The sequence below is a fragment of the Anser cygnoides genome, chromosome 5, assembly GCF_040182565.1.
Source record: "Anser cygnoides isolate HZ-2024a breed goose chromosome 5, Taihu_goose_T2T_genome, whole genome shotgun sequence".
Taxonomy (NCBI): Eukaryota; Metazoa; Chordata; class Aves; order Anseriformes; family Anatidae; genus Anser; species Anser cygnoides.
The window spans coordinates 46,043,911-46,064,918 of NC_089877.1; the positions used below are offsets into that span (position 1 = coordinate 46,043,911).

General features: G+C 37.7%; 2 long non-coding RNA genes across 5 annotated transcripts in view; one reads left to right on the forward strand and one right to left on the reverse strand.

The window, feature by feature from the left end:
- Positions 1-305: 305 nt before the first annotated feature.
- Positions 306-6,289, reverse strand: LOC106044551 (uncharacterized). 2 transcript variants are annotated; one of them, XR_001212337.3, is made up of 4 exons: positions 6,019-6,289; positions 4,633-4,839; positions 4,333-4,451; positions 306-816 (listed from the first exon to the last, which is right to left on the reverse strand). It is a non-coding gene; the product is annotated as an uncharacterized lncRNA (long non-coding RNA). The 2 variants fall into 2 exon arrangements; XR_010831935.1 differs by having other exon boundaries at positions 4,333-4,839.
- Positions 6,290-6,891: 602 nt separating this feature from the next.
- LOC106044550 (uncharacterized) overlaps positions 6,892-21,008 on the forward strand; it is a 56,996-nt gene continuing 42,879 nt past the window's right edge. The window contains exons 1-5 of one of the 3 annotated variants that reach the window (XR_001212336.3): positions 6,892-9,284; positions 11,002-11,051; positions 12,627-12,677; positions 16,941-16,992; positions 18,674-19,193. This is a non-coding gene — a long non-coding RNA (uncharacterized lncRNA). Of the gene's footprint in view, positions 9,285-11,001; positions 11,052-12,626; positions 12,678-16,940; positions 16,993-18,673; positions 19,194-21,008 lie in introns of those variants that run through there. The other 2 variants (XR_007161801.2, XR_010831934.1) reach the window with 2 other exon arrangements.

The window sequence follows — 21,008 nt, forward strand, 5'->3', positions numbered from 1 at the left end:
ACCTTGGGATGAGGAAGCAAATCATTTACAGTCAGCAGGCTTTTTCTTTTTTTTCTTTATAAATGTGTTTTTGTATTAGCATTTATGCCAGTCACAAATTTGTTGATGCCAGAAAGGACCCTTTCTTGTACTAGGGAGAATTGACTCATATGTGCTTGGGAAGAACATGCTGATCAAAAAACAATTAAGGAGGAAGGAGAGTTATTAAAGATGAAAAGAGCAATTTAATTGCAAATACTGAGTATCATAAGCTTTACCACAGTATGAGGAAACACAGTGTAGTTGCTTCATCTGTGTTACAACTCTGACCTCAATTTACACAAAGCAAAAACCTAAGTAAAGTTTAAATAATCTGGGTATCAGGACTTTTGTGTCTGCAGCTGATGTTTGCAGAGAAGTCACTTTTCCATTTACATCTCAGATTACAGATCATTAAAATGTAAGCAGTAATAATTACCAGCGTCACTAAAGGTCTAATGCAGCAAGGTATCTGAACATCCACAACTCTGCATGATTTGAAGTTACTGACTCATTCACAGGAAATGCTCAGAGCTCTATTTAGTGATGCATCAAGCTCATCTAGATAGATCATTTTGCATCAGGTGGACCAGTAAAGTGAAATCAGACCTTTGTAGGACTAGGACTTAATTCATTACCTGATACCCCGTGAGAACCTCAAATAAAAGTCACTAAAAAAAATTATTTTAAGAGCTTTATTCCTGTAACATGGGCTAGTATAAAGGTTTTCCTCGTAAAGTACAGAACTGCACCATAACTACCCATGTCTCTTCAGTCAGCCAACCTGGTCTGGAATACCTGTAAGAAGAGATGTATCATGAGATACTGAGTTCTTCCACCTCCAGATGGAAAAAATAGAAAAAGATTTTCCTAAGAATTTCATTCCTTTCTTACTGATTGTGGTAAAATTCAGTGCTAGTGTTAAAGGTAATGCTTTGTTATCACTGCTGAGGTGAGTGTCTGATAGGATATTCCTCTGTGAGAACTCATCTGCCCTGCTCCAGCGAGAACCACAGATGAAGGATGAAGGACGAGGAACACTTATACAGACACTCATTTCATCTGAGTCACTGAAAGCTAGTCTCAGCTACAGGAGAGCAGGCACCAGCAACCAAAGCTCTTTGACCATAAGATTTCTTCCATGGCATGAGATTTCAATAGTGAACATTCAGCCACACACATGAATGGTAGCAATGCCCAGAGTTCTCAGAGAGCTTTTATGGTAGTGACAGGACATGTGGGAGCCTTCCAACAAAGTCAGGGGGCACAGACATGGAGATGGCTATTTTCTATACTGACAAATTTCTCCAGGGTAGAAATCTAATTGCGGTTTTCAATCTATTTCTTTTTGCAGAAAATCCCAGATGCATGTCAAATAACATAGCAACCATCTTGTACAGTGCATTGTAGTCCATCAGAAGCTAAGCTGAGGCTAACACCTGATCTCGGTCTGCGAGCTGAAACTCCACAGAGGCCTTCAAACCACAAAACAGAGTCTTTACCTTTGAAGCCATCCAGCTTCCCTGCTATTGTGCTGCTAATTTTGCTTTGATTTTTCTTCAGAGTTAAAATACCTAAGAGAGTCTGATATGCGATAATACAGGAGAGAGACAGATGTTCTTGTGAATGCTGTGAATGAAGAACTAACCTGAAAATCCAGATAATAACAATAAAATGCCATACTATTGCAGGGTTTTCTCCACAGATTCTAGAGCAGACCATCAGAAACTTTGGAGAGATCATTTTGAGAAGGAGAATCAAAGTTTTCTAATATCCTCACAATCCACTGAAACCTCTTTTCCAGTCTGAACTACTGTTCAATTCAGCTGTATTTCCATTCCTTTTCTGATGGTGATTAGAAATATTCAGGTGGATGTTTCCTCACTCTGATGTATGGGAAGTTAACATTAACTCCATATTCAGAAATAAAAATATTCATTATTTGCCATTTTGTTACTTTAAATGAGTTATTTCTATGTTGCAGTGTTAAAAAACATTTGTATTTCCTTGTTGATCAGTAGTACAAAGTTGAATCAGTTGGAGCTTCATCTGGATCACGTCTTACTGCCCAACATGTTTCTAAACATGATAAAATGCTACACCCAAAAGTTTAGAGCTCTATTGTACTATTTACTGTACAAATGGAAAGGACACCACAGCCCAGGGCATCAAATAAAACTGAAGTCCATCTGGAAAGTCTGGCTACTGTTTGGGGCCCAGAGCAGAGGGTTCATGGCCAGGCACCTGCCAAGTGCAAGAGCTTGTGCTTGAAATCAGCTCCCATGGGTAAGCCCTTCCTGAAGCCTCCCTGTAGACTTTTCTGGTGGCCCCTCCCCAGTCACCAGAAGGAAGAGGAACAGCCTCCAGCTGTGCTGTGTCTTAGTTCATCCTGAGCTCAAGCAGGCAAATCCCCAGGATGCACTCAGTGCCCTTACAGAGCCGTTGCTCAGACAGACAGGCTACTGTGGTATAGGATTCAGCACTTCAGACTATTTTATCTATCCACTTCCAGCCCACTGAAAATAAATTGCTTTGCAAATACAGAAGTGTAGGGGTGTGTAAGGAATCAATTAGAAAAAGTCAGCTCAGAAAAAAAGTAATTTGTTAAGACGTGGTTACTTGGTTATTTGTAATCACTGGTGTCTTTCCTAAAGATTTTTGACCTTCAGAGGGTTAACCAACTGCTAGTGTCTCTTTCTTTTTCTAATGAGGAAGACAGGGAGAAGGGGATAGCATTAAACTCTCCAGATTTATTTCCTAATTTTCTGAGTGTTTTGTAATGCTCAGATTCAACTCACTTCTCCAAGACAATGAAATGTCAACAGATTGATTTTACTTCATGAAAATATACTATTGGAAATTACCTTTGCAGAACAAATGGGGAGTATAACTTTCTTGGAAAACAATTCAAAATTAGCTGGGTATATTTTATATATTTCCATTTTTTCTTGCATTGAATATTACAACTTTAGGCTACAGTTTGGATAAAAATTAGCTAGAGGTCTAATCCCACGTGAAAGAATATTTCAGTATTACTGGAAAAAAAGAAAGAGGGGAAGAATAACTAAATAAATTGTTTTATTTGAGAAAATGTCCCTAGTCCTAGAAAAAGTGATGAAATCATTTGATGAAATTATTTCTCAACAATGTGACCCAATACCCCAGTATTGACTGAATGTCTTTCAGAATCACAACTTCTATTTTTATCTTTATCCAAAATAAATGTCACAAACTTTCCAAGTCCATTATTATGTACGCTGAGATATCTATAATAATGATGTGGTTTAATCTGTAACACATGTTGGTCTTTGTAAATGGCTTTTTTTTTTTTTTTTACCTATTTGATAAGTGCTATGAATTGGCATGTACCATGATCCCAGAAGTCAGAACTTCATGATTTTTACCCTACTTCTGTCACTGACTTGCTTCAAGACTGAAGTCCTCAGTGTTTCCATGCCTTCCCATTTCACTCCTCTAAAATAGGACTGAATTATTTTAAATCTATAGTGATGAAATAATGAATGCTTACACAGAGATTTGAGAATATAAAGTGCTCTATAAATACCAAGCATTATTATTTCCAGTCTACAATGGAAGAATGCAGTTCTGGAAGGAAACCAACAATGAATTCAAAGCTGAAGGATTAAAACTAATGATTTCAGTGAAAAGAGCAAATTTAGCCTCCGACATGCATGTTGTGTAAACACATTTTTACAGACCTTGGAACAATTTAAAATGTTTCCGTGTCACACAAATCCCATCAAAAGTATAACTATTTTATGCATTAAAAATAACCCCCCAAAAGATCTCAAAGTGTCTGCAGTTCACAAATACATTGTATAATACTAATCCAGTCTACGGGATACAGGGTTCTAAACAAGACTTCTATTTCATTTTATTGGGTGGAAAAAAATCAAAACACAAACCCCTGGCTGCAAGGAAAGGAAGGAGATGATATTTTTACTTGGATATCAATTAAAAGCAGCTTGAAGTTTTGGACTTATAGCAATGCACTGAGCAAATGAAGCATTCTGACTCAGTGATCAGGGAGTGTGTTGGGTTTGGGATTTCTGGGTCAGTAGGAGGCTGGCTCTTTTCAGGAGCAGGGAGGACTAAAATAAGTGAGCGTAGACATTCAGTGGTGCTCCTAATTCTTTGCTGTAACACATTGTTACATTTAGCTGTGGGAAGAAAATCCAGTTCAAGAGGGTATGACATTGCCACCTGGAGAATTAATCTCAGCTCATGAAAAAGTGTGGCTCTTCTAGGCTAGAAAGAGAGGAAACCTTGGGAGTGAGATGTAGAGTACCTTACCTGGAAAGTGGGTGAATGTCTCAGACTGGTGGCATTCTGTGAACAGCACTCAGAGGTAGGACAGTTCAGTGGATTCATGCAACTGCACCTTTTCTTCACCAGCTCATCACTTGGATATTCTTTGGGGAATAATATAATAATGAATAACTGAACATGGTTTTGCTATAGGCTTAACGTCTTTCAGTCTGACCCCAGTCCCTCTCTGGGCTGAGAGGAAAAATCCTTTCAGATGAAAGAATGATTATGGAAACCTACTGCTAGGGAGGGAGGTTAGGATTTATATCTCATAGTGCTTAAAACCTGCAATTGCTGCCATAATGTCCTTGTTTTCCTGGATTCCAGCACGACGTATCTGTACATGGCCTAAGTGAACAATAAGATTTTTAGATTCCACTTTTGAAGGCCAGATCTTGAGCATATATGATTGAGATAGGGTCTTGGCAGTTCCAGTGGATGAATGAGCATCTCCAAAATCCTTTTGCAGCCTTACACACCAGACATCTTCCTCTGCAGTATAAACAGTAGTAACATGAGATAGAATTAGATTTTTAACATCTTGCTAAGTGTTGCTAATCCAAACTATGATAAGCAATGTAGATAAGGGTGTTATTTAAAAAAAAAAAAAAGCTTTTTAATCTTAACAGAGCAATGTTAAATTGTTACATTATAGAAAACAGAAATAGTAATCTAAGCTGGTTGGAAATTTCCAGCAAGCACTGAAATGTTTTCATTTTCCATTGAATAATTGTTTTCTGAAACAAAGGCTTAAACCATGACTTTCCATAATTCTTGGTACTATAATCACTAGGATATGTAGGTAATTTCACGTCCTTCTTTTCTGACTCTGTTGGGTTCAATTAATTTATATTTATACAAATTGGAACAACTTTAGCAGAGGTGCTTGAAAAATTTTATTTCGTAATAACAAATGTGTTTGATGGTAATGTATTCAGCTTGTTTGTGTGGAAATGAGGAGGATCAAATTCTTGTTCAGCACTAGGCATAAAAGAGCTAGATTTGAGCTAGACTATGTGATATAATCACTATTAGCTATTCTGCAGCATGGCTATCTTAGGTAAGACATTTTTTTTTTCCCTGTGAAATTTAGGCTGTAATTAATGGTACAATAAATCCAGATTTTAACATTCCTTATGCCAGATTATAATGAAACCACATAAAGTGTCTTCTGACCTCCTGTATCCATCATAAAACCAGCATAAAATCCCTAGAACATGGCCAACCTGAAAAAAATTCAGTTGTTTGCCTACACCTGACCCAGACACATAGCATCTTTTCAGGTATGTGACGCAGCAGAACATAGATTTGGTATTTATTGATCGTTGCTATACAAGCCATCATGAAATTCTGAAATCTCAGAAATGCTCAGGGAATGGTAAAGGGACTATCCACCCATCCGCAAAATGTCCTAAAATGTTGAGATGTCAAGAAAACAGGTTGCTCTTACGTTGCTGGTTATCATTAGGGAATTAGCGGGATAACTGACAACTAAGACTATGTTCTTCCAAAGATACAGTCCTTTCTATCCACCTAAAGAACTAATTATATAGAATTTGTTTTAGCAGAGACTGGTTTAAATCAGTTTGTTACATAAAGTGCACTGACAATGTTAGTGAGCATCTTGCCAACAATAATGTCTTCTGAAGATTATCTCAAGGTTTCACATACCTGTTATTTTAACCAGCGTTGTCAGTGAGTGCTGGACACAAAGTGAAATGTTGGGCTTTTTCAAAATATTATCTCAGCAAAATGTACTTCTTTGAAAAGATAATTAAGGTATCATCAATGGACATTTCATGGAGAGCAAAGGTATTTCTACATCAACATGACATGGGATGCCTTTGAATGTATAATAAAAAAGGGGAAAAAATAAAGAAAAGTTAGGGAGGTTTATAATGCTTGGAAGTATATATATATATATATTTTTTTTTTTCATCTCTCACTTGAATTTCCTAAATGTATCTATTTTAAAACTCACAAAATGTTACAGATTCAAATAGGCTAAAATCCAATACATCAGTTTATCCTTGTCAGGAAAAATTAAGTTTTTACTTAGTCAGAGGGACATTTTCAAACCTTATGCTAAACTGTCACCTTTGTCAGATCCATAGAGATGGTAAGGAAAAGCTCCAAACTGAAAAAAGACTTTTGCACACAGTCCCACCCCACATTTATTTCGGTAAGTGAGAAAGCTTAAAAGAACTGTTGAGTCAAGCTCAGAGTCATCATGAAGAAAGACAAAAATGATTAAAGATCAAAACCAGTGAAATACGTTTCTTATTAAGAAACCCAAGGACTGGTTACTGTTACTGTTGAATCTAGTGTTCATGACCGCAGCAGCTACAGTACCACCTAAAGAAACAGATTTGCTCTGTTTGTGCAGTTAAATAATTTGAAAGAAAGAAGAGTAGTACCTAGTACCCCCACTAATCTTCCACCTCAGAAATACTTCTGAAATGTTATATTTGATACCAATACTCTCCTCAACCAGCAATAACTCAAAGGCTGAATATCTGTAACCTTTAACTTTAAATCTTCTAATTACGTTTTTACCTCTAGCTTTTTATCAGATCTGCACATTCCTTACCACGGGCTAACACTCACAGATATCTGCAGGGCCATTTCAAGAAAAGTATATTTTGTGACTGTTAGAGAGGTGTATCTGTGCTGGTTTATTTTACAAGCCCATTCTGCTAGTTCTCTTGCTGGCTTAGTAGTTCTAACAATAACCAAAGAAGCATCTCCAAGCTGTAGACAGGATGAGTCATATTGTGCCTTCTGTATAAAAAGCCCAGACCTTTACAACACTACAGAAGTTCTGAGGGCAGAAAGTTGCTGACACTTCTCTCAAGCATGTTGAGTATCACGTCTTGCATCAGACCAAGGTTTGTTTCCCAACTCTCCTCCAATGGAAATATTCCACCTCAGAAAAAATTCCAGCTCAGAACATATAACCTTGACATCCATGTAGAGGATTAATGGCATATAATTTACTGTGTCTAACTCCAGATCTAATCCTTCTTTCATGACAGCAAGGCTTGCAGGAGCAACCTTTCTTTTGGTTCATAATGCTCCCTGGTAGCTCACACATACACAGCTGTGTGTGAAGTGGAAAGCAGTGAGGGCTCCCCTACGTCTCCCTCCTCTTCTCCCAAAACCTGAGTGGTACTCCTGATTGCATCTTTAGTCTGCTTTGAACTGCCCCCATCAGTGGGAGAGGTCATCTGTGTGTTTGCTGCTCTTATCTTTCTGCCCCTACATGTATATTTCTTCCATCTGTGAATGCATTAATGTGGGAGGATGTTTCCTTGCTCCACCCACCCCTGCTGCCCGACACCTACTATCCTTCAATTCCTCCTCTATCTACATAATGATGGAAGGGAAGAAACGGAGGAGGTCACTAAAGAGCAGCTGCCTTTCATCTCCTTCCTATCTTTCAGGGAAAGAGATGTTCACATTAAGTATGTTGCTGTATTTTTGTTGCAAATTCCTCATCTCCGATTTTTCCATCTTTTACAGTGTCAGACATGGTCAAGGCCTCTCTTGTTCTCCTTCTGCATTCAAATGCATGCTGAGATTTGGGCAATTGCTGCCCCGTTTTCATTTCCACCATTGACTCCTGTTTGGAAGCTCACTTCAGCTATCTGGAATGCTATGACATTACTGAGCTGGATAAGAAATAGGAACGGAAGTGAGTAGGAAGACGTGAAGGTCAGGAGTACACCCTAACATACTATTCTGCCATCCACTCTCCCTGCAATGCCTTACGAGCACCTGACCTGCTCAAGCTGTCACACCTGAACTCCTGGTCTGCTTCCCAGCTCCTTGCTCACTGGCAGTGCTCAGCAGTGCCACGGAGAAGCATTAGGGAAGTTTGAGCTTGACTTACCTGCACATGAAAACCCTGTGAAGCTGAAAACACCACAAGCTAAGGCTGACAGAGACTAGCTTTTTACTAAATTTCCTGGAGAATGCACACACAGCTGTGAAACCTGCTGCGTGCACACAGTGAACTGTCTCACGGGAAGGTGTGCTGTGGAAGGAAGGATGTGGTGGGAACATGTCTGGTGGGTGTGCAGCTGCTTGAACCTGATGCTGGGAAGCAGAGCTGTGCTCAGGAGCATTAACCCAGACCACTGGAGCTCCTGGTGGCAAGTCCAGACAGGCCACTCACTCTTTGCCTACAATGACTCAGTATTTTTGATACCCTAGGGAAGCAGAAAAGGAGCAGTACTATAAGGATGTCCACAGCCTGGAAAAACTGGGCACGATCTCACAGTTCTTGTGAGGGTAGCAGGGTCCACAGAGGGTGCAGATGGCCTGGGCAAGTGGCTGTTGAGGTGGGTTTGTAGTCTAGTCTGCTTCTGAATGGTGGATCCAGTACTGGTTCCAAGGAGGGGCTGCAGGCAGGGCCCTGCAGGCCTCACAGCAGTCAGCGCTCCAGCAGGGCAGCTCTTCTGAACAGGGCTGCTTGGGGATCGTGCCTTCATGGTTTTCAGAGCTGCACTTCACTTACTGGGGCTGGCGCCCAAAGCACAGTGATGCCTGGACACTGGGGGCTCCAGGGAGGATGCCACTGCCTGGGCCCCGGGGCCATGGGTTAGGCTGGGCCTCTCCTGCAGGGGGTGTTCTGGTCGAGGCCCTGAATCACAGGGAGAGGAGAAAGAAGGGAATATTTAGAGGGTCTTTGTGGAAAATATGCAGAGACAGAAGCAGAGCCATACAAAATAAGGGAGGGACACTAGAAGCTGTAGTCACGTGGGCAGCAGAGGGCAACTGCCACCGGAAACCTGGGTGTGTTAGGGAAACCTGGTCCTGTGAGGTGAGGGTGGCAAGCAGGGAAGGCAAGGTGGTGTCTCCTCAGTCCTTACAGCAAGAAGGCAGTGTTTCAGCAGAAGTAGACGTATCTAGAAGGTCACCTGGCTACATGGCTGGTATTGCAGGCTCTGATTTTGCTTCTATGATATCCTAATTTATTAGATGTGTTTTGAAAAGGAAGCCAGAGTCTCATCTGACCTAAATTATTCTCTGTTTCTCTGCAGAATGATATATTAATTTTCCATTCCACACTGTTGGAGAAAAGTATCTTGATAACTTTCTGTATGAAAGGGGCAATATAAACGTATTGGATTTTTATTATTGTTATTATCATAATTGTTATCAGTATTAATCTTGCAGAAGAGGAAGTCAATAGTAAATGTATAGGTAGAACAGGGAGGCTGTTTGCCGTGCAGAAATCCAATGCAAATGAAAGCATGTGCAAAAGAAAAAATATTATTACAAGAATAACAATCTGACGTTAACATGCTGCTGCCAAACTGTACTCTCCGTGAATTAATCTTTCATTTCATCTCTGGATTTACCACAGCTGTTGTGTTGGGAATACCCTTATGACTGAATTGAGATCCTTTTACTCTCATTCCTCATGCTATGACATAATAAACACTTTTATTGCCCAAGTTTTCTCAGTGTGTATATTATTAGGAATCACAGAGTTTGTCTTATAGATGACTGCAGGAAATCAATAAGAAGAAACATCTTTTAAAAGTACAGGGACCTGAAGGATTTTCATACAACTAACCAATGGATATATTAAGTGTTGTCACAGTAAATACATAAATTAAATTAATAAATATCTGCCAGTCTTTAGTGCCTTAGAAATGAAAATTTCTGCATTTTCACTTTTATGTTCTCTCCAAATATTTTCCTAGAATAACTCAACTCATACTGCATTAGAAAAGCTTTGATTAGCTACTGATATTGACTGATAGGAAGTACTGTTTGAATCAAACATAAATAGGAGCTTGGAAATACTTCTGAAAAATAGCAAATTTCCGCTGCCTGGCTTGTAAAAGTCTCTAAAGCCTTGTCCACTAATTCTGGAGTGTAAAGGAATTTCAGAGGTAGTTCTCTGTATTCTTCAAGTTCCTGTAAATACTGTTAAAAATTTTACTCCATGGGTGGGACACTGGCAGCTGTACTTCATAATTTTTTTCAACATTATGTTTTTCATTGCCTTTATTTTTCCCCAGATTATATTAGAGTGCCAAGAAATTACATTTTTCCCCCTATTGCTATTTATCATACTTATTCAATATATAGTAGTTCTTTCAATTTGCTAGCCAAAATAGCTATTCCTTTCCTCTCTTCCCCTCCTCTTGGCTCCTCAGAATTCCTTTTGTCACGAAAGAAATGTTTGTACAATTTAGAAATGAAATTCTGGCATTTGTTTTGTCTCACACACTTATTAACCTAAATGAAACCATCATTTTAAAGAATCATGAAAATCAAAATGCTTTCTCTAGAAAATGTCAGAATAACTATTGCCTGGAAGTCAGGTGCTTACAAATGATGAGAAAGAAATCCTTATACATCTCCTGAGAAATTGTCTGTTGTTGTCTTTAAAAGTAGGTAAGAGGTCTCCGTGGCTTTTGAATTAAATCTGACTGACTGAGATTTCCAGTAAAATTTAATCATGGGAAGGAGTTGTGATGTAGATTCTGTAGGTGAAATTATGTCTAGGATGAAATTAAGTGTAGAGCTGGAATTATGCTTTATAAAAGATTTAGACAGGCTGTAAGATGTTACTGTCCTTGGACCATATCTGATGTCTCAGCACTGCTGCCTTGACAGATCTGTTCATCTTTGCAGAGGCATGGTGCTGCAGTGCCAGAAACAATCCTGTCAGTGAACACTAACAAGTAAGTTTCTGTATTGTTTGGCTTTATTCAAGTAATAGGCCGTGCCAATTCAGGATAGCGGGACTGAAGGCAGGGTAAGGAGTGCTTCCACCAGCTGCTTGTTTGAAATATTGTGAGATATGCGGACCTAGACTGGCAGAGGGAAAACAAGTGTTAGGCAGCTCTCTCCTCCATTTCCTGAAGATTGAAAGTCTGTTTACATCCCAAACACTGATAATATATTTGCAATTTATTTTTTTTTTGAGCTGATCAAATTTTTTATATATTTTTAGTCAGTTAATGTTCTTCAATGATTATTTGTGTCAGCACCTTGCCAATAAGTTGCTTATAACAGGCAGCACCTTTGTTTTTCTCCATTTGCTGCTCTAGTCAGGTAGCTGTTCAGTTCTGTCACATAGTGTATTTCTGTTTCCATTTTGAAAGATCATAGTTTACTGTGAAACCTTTTTGTCACTATTCAAAGTGAATTTCTCACAATCATAGAACGGAACTAACCTATTAAATAAATTCCTGCTTGGGTGCAGACCCCAAGATTAAGCATTTTGCTTGCCCAGCTTAAAAAAAAAATCTTTCCCTTTAGCTCTTTAATGTGAATTATTTTTCTGGGAACACACTTTACTATCCTGATATCTCTTATTTGGCTATTTTATTGAAAGAACTCAACAGTAAAAACAAAGACATGTATGCCTACAACACAGACAATAACACATCATAGACAGCTCCCAAGTCTATTAATTTCATACACATATTGCCTCTTTCACTAACTTTCTCCTTCAGGAAAAAAGAAACATACAACAACAAAAAACCACAAACATAAAAACAAACCAACAACCAACAAACAAAACAAAACAAAAAAACAACAAACAAGCAAACAAACAAAACTAAAACAAAACAAAAAAAAAAAAACAACCAGCAGGTCTCCAATAAATAAAAATTCTTGAATAAAAACTTATTGAAATAAAACTTCTAACTGAATTCACTTGCAAGTGGAGACTAACATCTGTAAAGGCTTTGATGTAAAATAAATATAGGTTTGAAAGTTGTCTTATGAGACAGAAACAGAAAGGCCATTTAAGAGCATGCTAGAGCATCTTTTCTTCCCCTGTCTGTTCTGTAATGTGAATAGTTTGTCTCATATGATTTGGGAACATTCTACTCTTTCCCTGATGTTAATTGCTACAATAATACACTAAAAATGGTTAGAGGGGAGCTTAGCTGGGTAAGCTGCTCAAAATGATTTCCAAGCAGTTCTTTCAATTCAGATGCTTCTGTCCTGTCTCTAAACTCCACTGCTCCTATTCATTCTTACTCCCCTCAATGCATGTCTTTGCTGAGCATGCAGAAGGAAGAGAACCTAGGGATTTATAGCACAGTTCATTCTTCAGCAAGTGGGAATCAATATTCAGGAAACAAGGCCTGCCCTACCCTGATAACCATAAACCTCCCATCTATCACTGGGCACCTCAGGGAAACTCACAAATCACAGGGACATCCTGTCCTGGATTCTTCCCCTTTCCTTGTTTAAGCTTAGTTGAATGCACTGTGTGACTCTTCTTTCATTGTTTTGCTTCTTAGGTCTTAATGAGAAATGAGGAAACATAAAGCACAAAGGAGGCCCTTGCTTTGGTAAGTCTAGTAACACTTCAGTATGCTTCAAAAGTCTGAATGGTTTGTTATCTGTCTGTACCTCTTTGCAAGAGGTATTTTTAGCCATGTCTGTGATGGTTCTTAATGAACTGTTTAGCATGCTCTTAAGATCCAGAAAGTACATTAATGTGTTCAAAACTATCTTTTGGTCCTGCTGGCAAATTAGTCCCCAGTTGGCTGTGGTCCAACAGCCGTTCGAGAAATTCAAGGCTTCAGCTGCACACCTGATGGCAATATGGGGAGACAGAAACAAAGTCTCCTGCTCCAGGTGGAGTGAGTTTGCAAAAGGACTTAAAAAGGAAGGCATGGGCACAACAATGCTTGGACAACTTCTTTGAGGATATGGGTGAGAGTGCTGATTTAAGGCTTACCCTGTCTTGTCATTAAGTGTTAGTAGAGAGACAAAGACTGCAGCTCCAAATGGAGTGGGGCTGAAGAGGGGTGCCAGAGGAAGAGGTGGACAGCCCCAAGAATTCTATCCTGGCAGCTTCTTCCTCTGGGCCACATCTGGTAGTTTCAGTATAAAACTTTGCCTATGCCTAGGCTTAGGTTTAGATTTATTTTTTGGGGAAGAGAAAAACTAGGATCTCAACATGCAGTGGAACTGAAAAAGTGTTTTTGGAGGAAAGAGTTGATACTTAAGCCACAGCCCAGAAGCTGTTGATTGGAACCATTCTGGATGTAGTCCAGTCTATCCTTTAGCATTTGCTTTACAGCTCCGCCCCACCTGCAGCTCTCAGTTTGTCCCTCAGCTAATGCTAACCCTAACCCTTAGGATGAGCTGAGGCTTAGTCTGAAGTCTAAATCCCTTATCTAGAGGAAGAAGTTATCAGAATGCCTTCTTGGTACAGTCTGTCCTTCTTCTGTTTGTCCCCCTCATCTCACTGTACCTGGAACTCTAGGCTTTGCCTCACTCCTAGTCTTAATCCTAATCTTAACCTAAGTGTTAGGGTAGGCTGAAATTTAGCCTGAGATCCCTTTTCATATTTGTGAGGAAGCAGCTGTCCTGAGAGAAGTTTTAGTGTAGCCTGTTGTTGCTTTTTTTGGACCCACTCTACCTAGAGCTGTAGGCTTTGTCTCTCTGTTACTTATAACCCTCGTGCTCCCTAGATAGTTTTTATGGCTTTCAGGAAATAGACTTACTCATCTTTTCTAAATGTTATCTTGATTTTATTCAGCATTTTTCCATTACGTTTCTTTGTTCTTTTCCTCAGATAGGGATCAAGTGTAATAGTTGCCTAAGAATCTACATCTGTTCTGCAGTCTTACTCCTTATTGTGGTTTCCCATTTTCTCAACATCTACTATATAATGCATTCTCTGGATGGATATCACCTTTTTGCAGTGATGTTTTCATCTTATTCTTTATTGTTGTCCTTTAATCAAGCATACATGCAAGTGTGGCCATGAATACCACTCTATTTGGTTAAAGTGAAATGGCTTTCAGAGCTATTTTTGTTTTCTTTATGCTCCTCCATATAATCCCACAGATGTCTTATGTAATTACATGTCATACTTCATGTTTTCCTACCCTGCTTAGCCACTTTAGTCACATCTTGTTCTTGAGCATTGTACTTCCAGGAACTTTAGTCCAGACTGGGTAAGATCTGAAATATTGTATATCAAGTTGCATGTTAATATAAAGAAGTAAAAACTTGTCATAAATACCAATGTCCTTTGATATAAAGTCAGATTTCTCACAAAGAAAATGACAGATTATTTGCAAGCATCTTGGGCACAGGCCTGGGACAGGTGGTGTCTGATTGTGTTTGTCAGTCTGATTGTGTTTGTTCTAGTGATAGGACTAGAAGGAATGGCCTCAAGTTGTGCCAGGAGAGATTTAGGTTGGAAATTCTGAGACATCTTTTCTCAGAAAGAGCAGTCAGGCATTGGAACGGGTTGCCCAGAGAGGTGATGGAGTCACTATCCCTGGGGGTGTTTACAGAAAGGTTGGACTTGGTCCTTAGGGACATGGCTTAATGGATAACATTGGTAGTAGGGGGATGGTTGGACCAGATGATCTTGGAGGTCTTTTCCAACCCTAATGGTTCTGTGATTCTGTGGCATGACTTTAATGCAGCCCTGTCCTCCACCAATAGTGTGGGTCTGTTTCTCTGTGAGTTGCTTATGATTATTTTTAAACAACAATTGTATATTGAATACATTAAATTTGTCATATTTTTAAAAGCCCAAAAGACAAATTTGTCAGCAAATTACTGTGAGGGGTGATGGAAGGGGAAGCGTGTTACTAGAACAGTGAGTGTCACTTGTGGTGTCAATGGGCTTAATACACATGTAAAAATACTTTAGCATTCTGACTACATTCATCAGTATTTAATCCCCAGGCAAGTTAATCCCTGGGATCTTAAATTTGGGTTTGCTTGTGAAGACATGGATTTGATATATTTCACTAGGGTTTCTTAAAGCCTTATTGCTCAAATTAAAGGGTTTGTGTGATTAACTGACTGACCTTCCATTTTACTAAAGAAATTTCTTTTTTTTTAAGAAGAAAATTTTGAATTCTTGAACTTTAGAGGTCATGAGAGCAGAAGATACATTAAATAGATCTTCATTAATTGTATTTTACTCTGTAAAATCTAGTAATTGATAAATTATTCTGGTAGCTGCCTTCTTATTTGCAAATTCAGAGGTAGCAATACTTTAAGAATACAGCAACATAAAAGCTTTTTTTTTTTTTCCACAAACATATTCCTTTAATTCTTTGGGCTAAAAATCTCTTAATACAGTCCTTATATGCTTTTACCATAATTATTGAAGTTCAGAGACAGTTCTTCACATTTAGTACTGTGGCCCCAGAATCTGTCTTGATGGTAAGGATTTCCTTATTACTTGCAGGTGCCATTATAGTATGAATTCAGTTTTCTTCTAATTCTGGCTTTGGTCCAGAGACAATAAATGATGAAGCTCTTCTCTCTCTGAAAAGCAAAACAATTATACTTCATTTTTGTTAGTTTCTGTAACTGTCTCCTGGCAAGATTCTCTGTAGTCGGTGGCCTATCTATTTAAGGAAAATGAACAAATATTGGACTAGATTGCTTTTTAAATCCTAGCCTGGAGCGTGCACTTTGTTTACATTTTGAGGTCTTCCCTGTACAACTACTCTACCATATAACTCATAGTTACACAATCAAAAGATCACTAGTTACTGTTAGAGTCACTTATTCTGGAGGCTTTTCACTCATCAGAAAGTTTCCTTCTCTAACAAATCTGGTTGAATTAATGCAGCTTAGTTTAGTAGGTTTCTAGAAGATATAACACTTTATTTCTGCAATATATTTAATCTGCTTTAGTCAAGTTCAGAAGTTTTCAAACTTTAGTATGATGCGTGTCTCAGTGAGTCAAAACTTTTGTTGGTTATATGAGAGTTGGAAGGTCATGTTGTCATGGATTTTCTGCGTAATTTCTACCTAGTTTCCTTAAAAAGTGAAAACCAAATCAAATTTCTTAAGGGTATTACTTGCTGACCTTCATGCCCATAAGTGGGGAAAAAAAAAGTTTATTCAGAAGGAAGAAGAGATTCTTCCCGGAAGTTTGGATAGTACTTCAGGAAACGTTTATAAATAATATCAATGCACTTATTTTTGTTTTGCTTAGAAATGATTAAACATTAAATTAGCCAACCTGAAATTTATAAAAAGTGGCACATTTTTTCACACGCATATATATTGCATCAGTAGTACTTCAAAGGTTTGAAGTTAATGACCTGGAAGAAAAAGATCTGTGTGATCAGAAAAAGTGGACAGGTTACATGCTGTAGTTTCTCTCTATTAAGATTTTAGGATAGACATTCAAATGGCACTTGGGTAACAAACTCCTACTGACTTTCAGTGAAAGTGAAGTGCCTAAATGCTACTTCTGCTTTTGAAATTCTAGCATGTAACTCAGTTTCAGAATGCCTCAGCTCTATTTGTCAACATACTTAAAAGATAAAGAAGGAATTTTAGATTTTATTCTGCTTTGAGTAGTAATTGTAAAAAATGATATTAAAGAACATTGGTACCATGCTGAACCAGGAGAAGAAGGCCTGAACAGCTATTCTTTTGTCATCTCCTAAATAGAGTGAAAAAGATGTAGGACATTAGAAAAAAAAAATGCTGACTTTCTCAAAAGAAACAGGAAAAAAAGATTTATTTCCCCTGAAACTACTGACAAATTCTCTCTTGTAAGCCTCTGGGAGTGCAAGTAAAAACATTGTGAATGGTTTCATGCTGCTTCTTCTTAGGTTCTGGGAATGAAAACCGTATATTTTTTTCCTTCTCTGAAACTTGAGCAAGGTATGTACATTTTCCTTGTTTATTTTTTCCATGAGAAACAAATTTCATGTATGTCCATTCACTGGATATCATAGAAATAGGTCTGAAATGTTTCAAACATTTCTAAGTCTTCCCTCTTTGTTTTAAAAATTTCTTTTGTTTGCCTTCTTCCGTGACGTATATGTCATCATATACACTAAGAAACTTAATCCTCAGAAGAACATTAATTAATAAGACTTTACTGATTTTCAATCAAGACTGTACTTTAAATATCAAACCTTCATTTGTGGAAATAAAATTTTAATACTTGTTTTACTTAAATGAATTCTGAATTCTAGCTTCCTAAATAGCACTTTTCCTGTCATCACTTTTCTAAATACTATTTCAGAGCAGTGTCAGAAAAGTGCATGCAAAATTCAACATACATTCACAGATACACTAATAGATAGTTTAAAAAATCAGTTAATTTCAAAATCTTATGTTGGTTATGATGGTTATCTAGGTTATGTACAGATTGGACTACTGTTCCTGCCTGCATTATTTTAAATATATTTCATGCGAGTTCAACAGTCGTCCTTAGACTTATGGTACCTGTTTTGTGGAATGCAACACATTGTATTCTTGGATGCAGTAACTTTAGCAGTTAAGTAAAGAAAACCTTATTGTGTGGTCTTTGCATAGATTGAGTTTGTGTGACTATGAAAGGTGAAGAGAGAAGGGTTAAGTAAATAACCTTTAAAAATAACACTTGCTCTTGGACTGTGTATATCAACATGATATAATTACCAGATTTTATTCACTGTTGGCTGAAGTTTGCGATAGGTAATTTAAACAGTGAGATCACATTTGCATAACATACAAGCAGCAGGTTCTTTCAAATAGTCTCTGAAAGGAGTGTTCTGTCTGTGTGTCTACCTGAGATGCACCAGTAGTGTTTAATGTTACTGTTTCTAGTTTTTTTTCCTACATACCTTCTGATAGTCTTTTCAAGGTACTTCCAATACTTTGATCTCAGTTGAATTGATTGACCTATAATCAGGCCAAATCTGATCAGAATTAGAAAAATGTCAACTATATACTGTTAGAATCTTAATGGAGTTTTCAAAACCGTAGTTTGGATTTTCACTCCGCCTGGAGCTGATTTTCTAGTTAGCTATCAGGCCTGTCTTTTGAAGTGAATGGCTCTTGAGTAAGTTCCAAGCAAATCGGTTTGTGTATAGGCCACAGTCCGAAAGACCAAGCAAGAAAGTCTGAAGACAGACAGGAGACAGTTTTGGATACAAATAGTTAGAAATTTTCTGAAGAGCTTTTATTTTTTTCTCCAACTATATGTAAAGACAAGAGACTAAGAAACATTCTTCATCACAAAAAAGCTGTCTGAGAAATATGAGCTCTTCTGTTTTATACAGGAGAGTTTCTGAGTAGTAAATGGAACAGGAACTTTTGTCTTTTTCTTTAACATGAGGAACTGACCCACTCCAGGTGATTCCTGATGAAGAATGGGAAAATAACTTTTGGGATATAGAAATCCATTTCTATTCCTGAAGTCATTTTACAGGCAGTGAGTCTGTAAGTCAACTATGAAATGTCACTTCAGGTTTTAATTGTAGTTAAATTTCTGAAGAAGCACACCTAACTGAATTAGAATTTAAAAAATCCTCTTCATATTGAACCCTAACAAAAGCAACTGTTTATTTCACAGCCTTCCTCTGTATTGTCAGACATCTGATCCTTGGAGCCAGGCAGTAGCAATATGTGAGAAATGACCCAACAGTAGTTTTTTTATTGCCAACAAGTGTGCATTGGTGTAATTCATTTGATTGACACATAGTAACACCTCTTTCTCCATAAAAGCTGCAGTTTTGCTTTAATTATTTAATTTTCAAACCAATACTCATTTCATAATATATTAATGTTTTCTTGTAAGCAGTAAAGTGAATGCTTATGTATTTGCTCTGACAAGGATAAAATTCAGTGATTGTAAGTAAACCTCTGCTGTAGGCTAGACTGCTTTTATTTGTCCACTGTTCTGAATATCCTGTAAAACATAACATCCTGCTGTTTTTGAAAACATAAAAAATCTCCTTAAATAGGGGGATGAAGAGATTAAACATCACTGAAATATATGGTATCTTGTCTCCAGTGAAATCCTATTCATCTGCCCTGTGAAGATTGTTTTTGACAACCGATACTCCTTGTTGCTGCCTTTTGTTTTTTATTTCCTGGGATTTTCATTCTGTCAAACATTAAAAAGACTCCTTTTTGTTCACTTTAATGGCCAGTAGGGGAGATTAAAGCTCTTTGTCATCTAAAAAGGAGCACAGTTTTCAGCCCTGGGTCAAGCTGTCTTGTTTATTTTAGCACTTCAAATCCAGTAGGGTCAGATATCTTTTCTGTCTTTGGGTTATAGACTCCTTTCTGAGGCTATCCTGTTTCTCTTCTTTCTGACTTCTGAAATGTAGATGCTATTCAAGAAAGCCATTTAAGGAAGAGGCAGCACTGTCTGTGTTTCAGCCTAGGAAGCAAATAGGAGGATCAGGATCTTTTTCCTAATTAAAGGTAACGGAGTAGGTGTGGATCTTCAGCTCACAAGAAAATTAAATTTAGTTATTCAGTTCACATGAAAATTACCATTTGTAAGCCCATTTCAGAACCCTTATTATAGAATACTGTGATCTACATATTTTCAAATGCTGTTTAAAAAATACAAGTTACTTGTTAGTAAGTTACTGTTAGGTGTTTGTTTTTTTCTTCAGAACCCTATAGCAGAAACTTCCTTGTATTAACAGAAAATATGCATTTGAAGAACATTTTACACTATTATCAGATCAATTCCAACTTTTAAAAACGGTAGAAAAGTACAGCTTTGTGCAGTGTAACAACTTATTTAATGAAAAATAAGTTCACAAAGAAGTGCATCTAGTTCTGAAGAAGCCACATGCATAAGGTTTTCCATCTAATTGCTACAAAAATTTTCCTTTGGTAGATTATTTCCTTTCATAAACTTACTATTTAGAGTATTTTCATTCTGTCTTTCCTTGTTTTCTGATTCAAGTCCAAAATCTGTGAGCTGGGTTAACTTACCCTGGTAGAAGACATCCAGTCTGCAAACAGATCTCACATGGTTTGTTCTGCCTTTGCCTGAGAGTAGTCTGTGGGGTTTTCTATAAAAGTTGTCTTATCTTATTTACCTTTATTACTGTTCCTGTATAGTAACAGACAGTAGACTGTTCCACATGGTGAACAGTCTGGGGAGGCTTAACTCTCTCAGGCACACAATCACGATTTTTTGTTGTTTTGCCAACAGAATTGTTTGGATTGGTATTGAACTGCCCACTGTCATGGAAAAAAGAATGACACCTTGGTAAGCAGTTCAAGGCCAAAACTGTCTACTGTCTTGAGTTTATGGAGTGCCTTGCCCAATGGGGAAATAACCAGACAATCCTCTGCTATTTCTAAAAAGGGAATACTGTTGTTATCTAGTATAACTTTCTGCAGTAATCCAGACCACTGAAAAGTCCTCAAGTAAGTGTTATTCAAGTTACAGTGGTTGAACTAAACCTTTCATGGTAAAGAAACCCAAGAGCTAACTCATTCACTCGATCTCTTCATCTCCCTTCTTGGGTCCCATTCTCCAACTAGGATGATAGAGGAAATGCTATCTGCAATCCTGATCCTTTTGTCTTTTTGAGGGAAACAAAAGTTCCTTTTGATATTTCAGAGTTTTCTCTATGGATGGAAGTCATTCATACTGAGCATATTCATGAGATAACTAATTTGCTTTCTTCCATCTCATTTTGCAAGTCCGTTTTACAATTATGCTGTGTTACAGAAGTTAAAATCTTCTATGAAGTTTGTTCATTTCTTATGTACACCCACCATAGAATATACAGGACTATTTCTGTCACTCTCAAGTTTGAACAAGTGTATTTGTTTATTTTTTTCATGTGACTTTTCCATCTAGTGTTTGTTCTGTCTCCTTGCATTTATTTTTAATTTTCACTTGTTCTATTTTTCACTACATGATTTTTGTATCA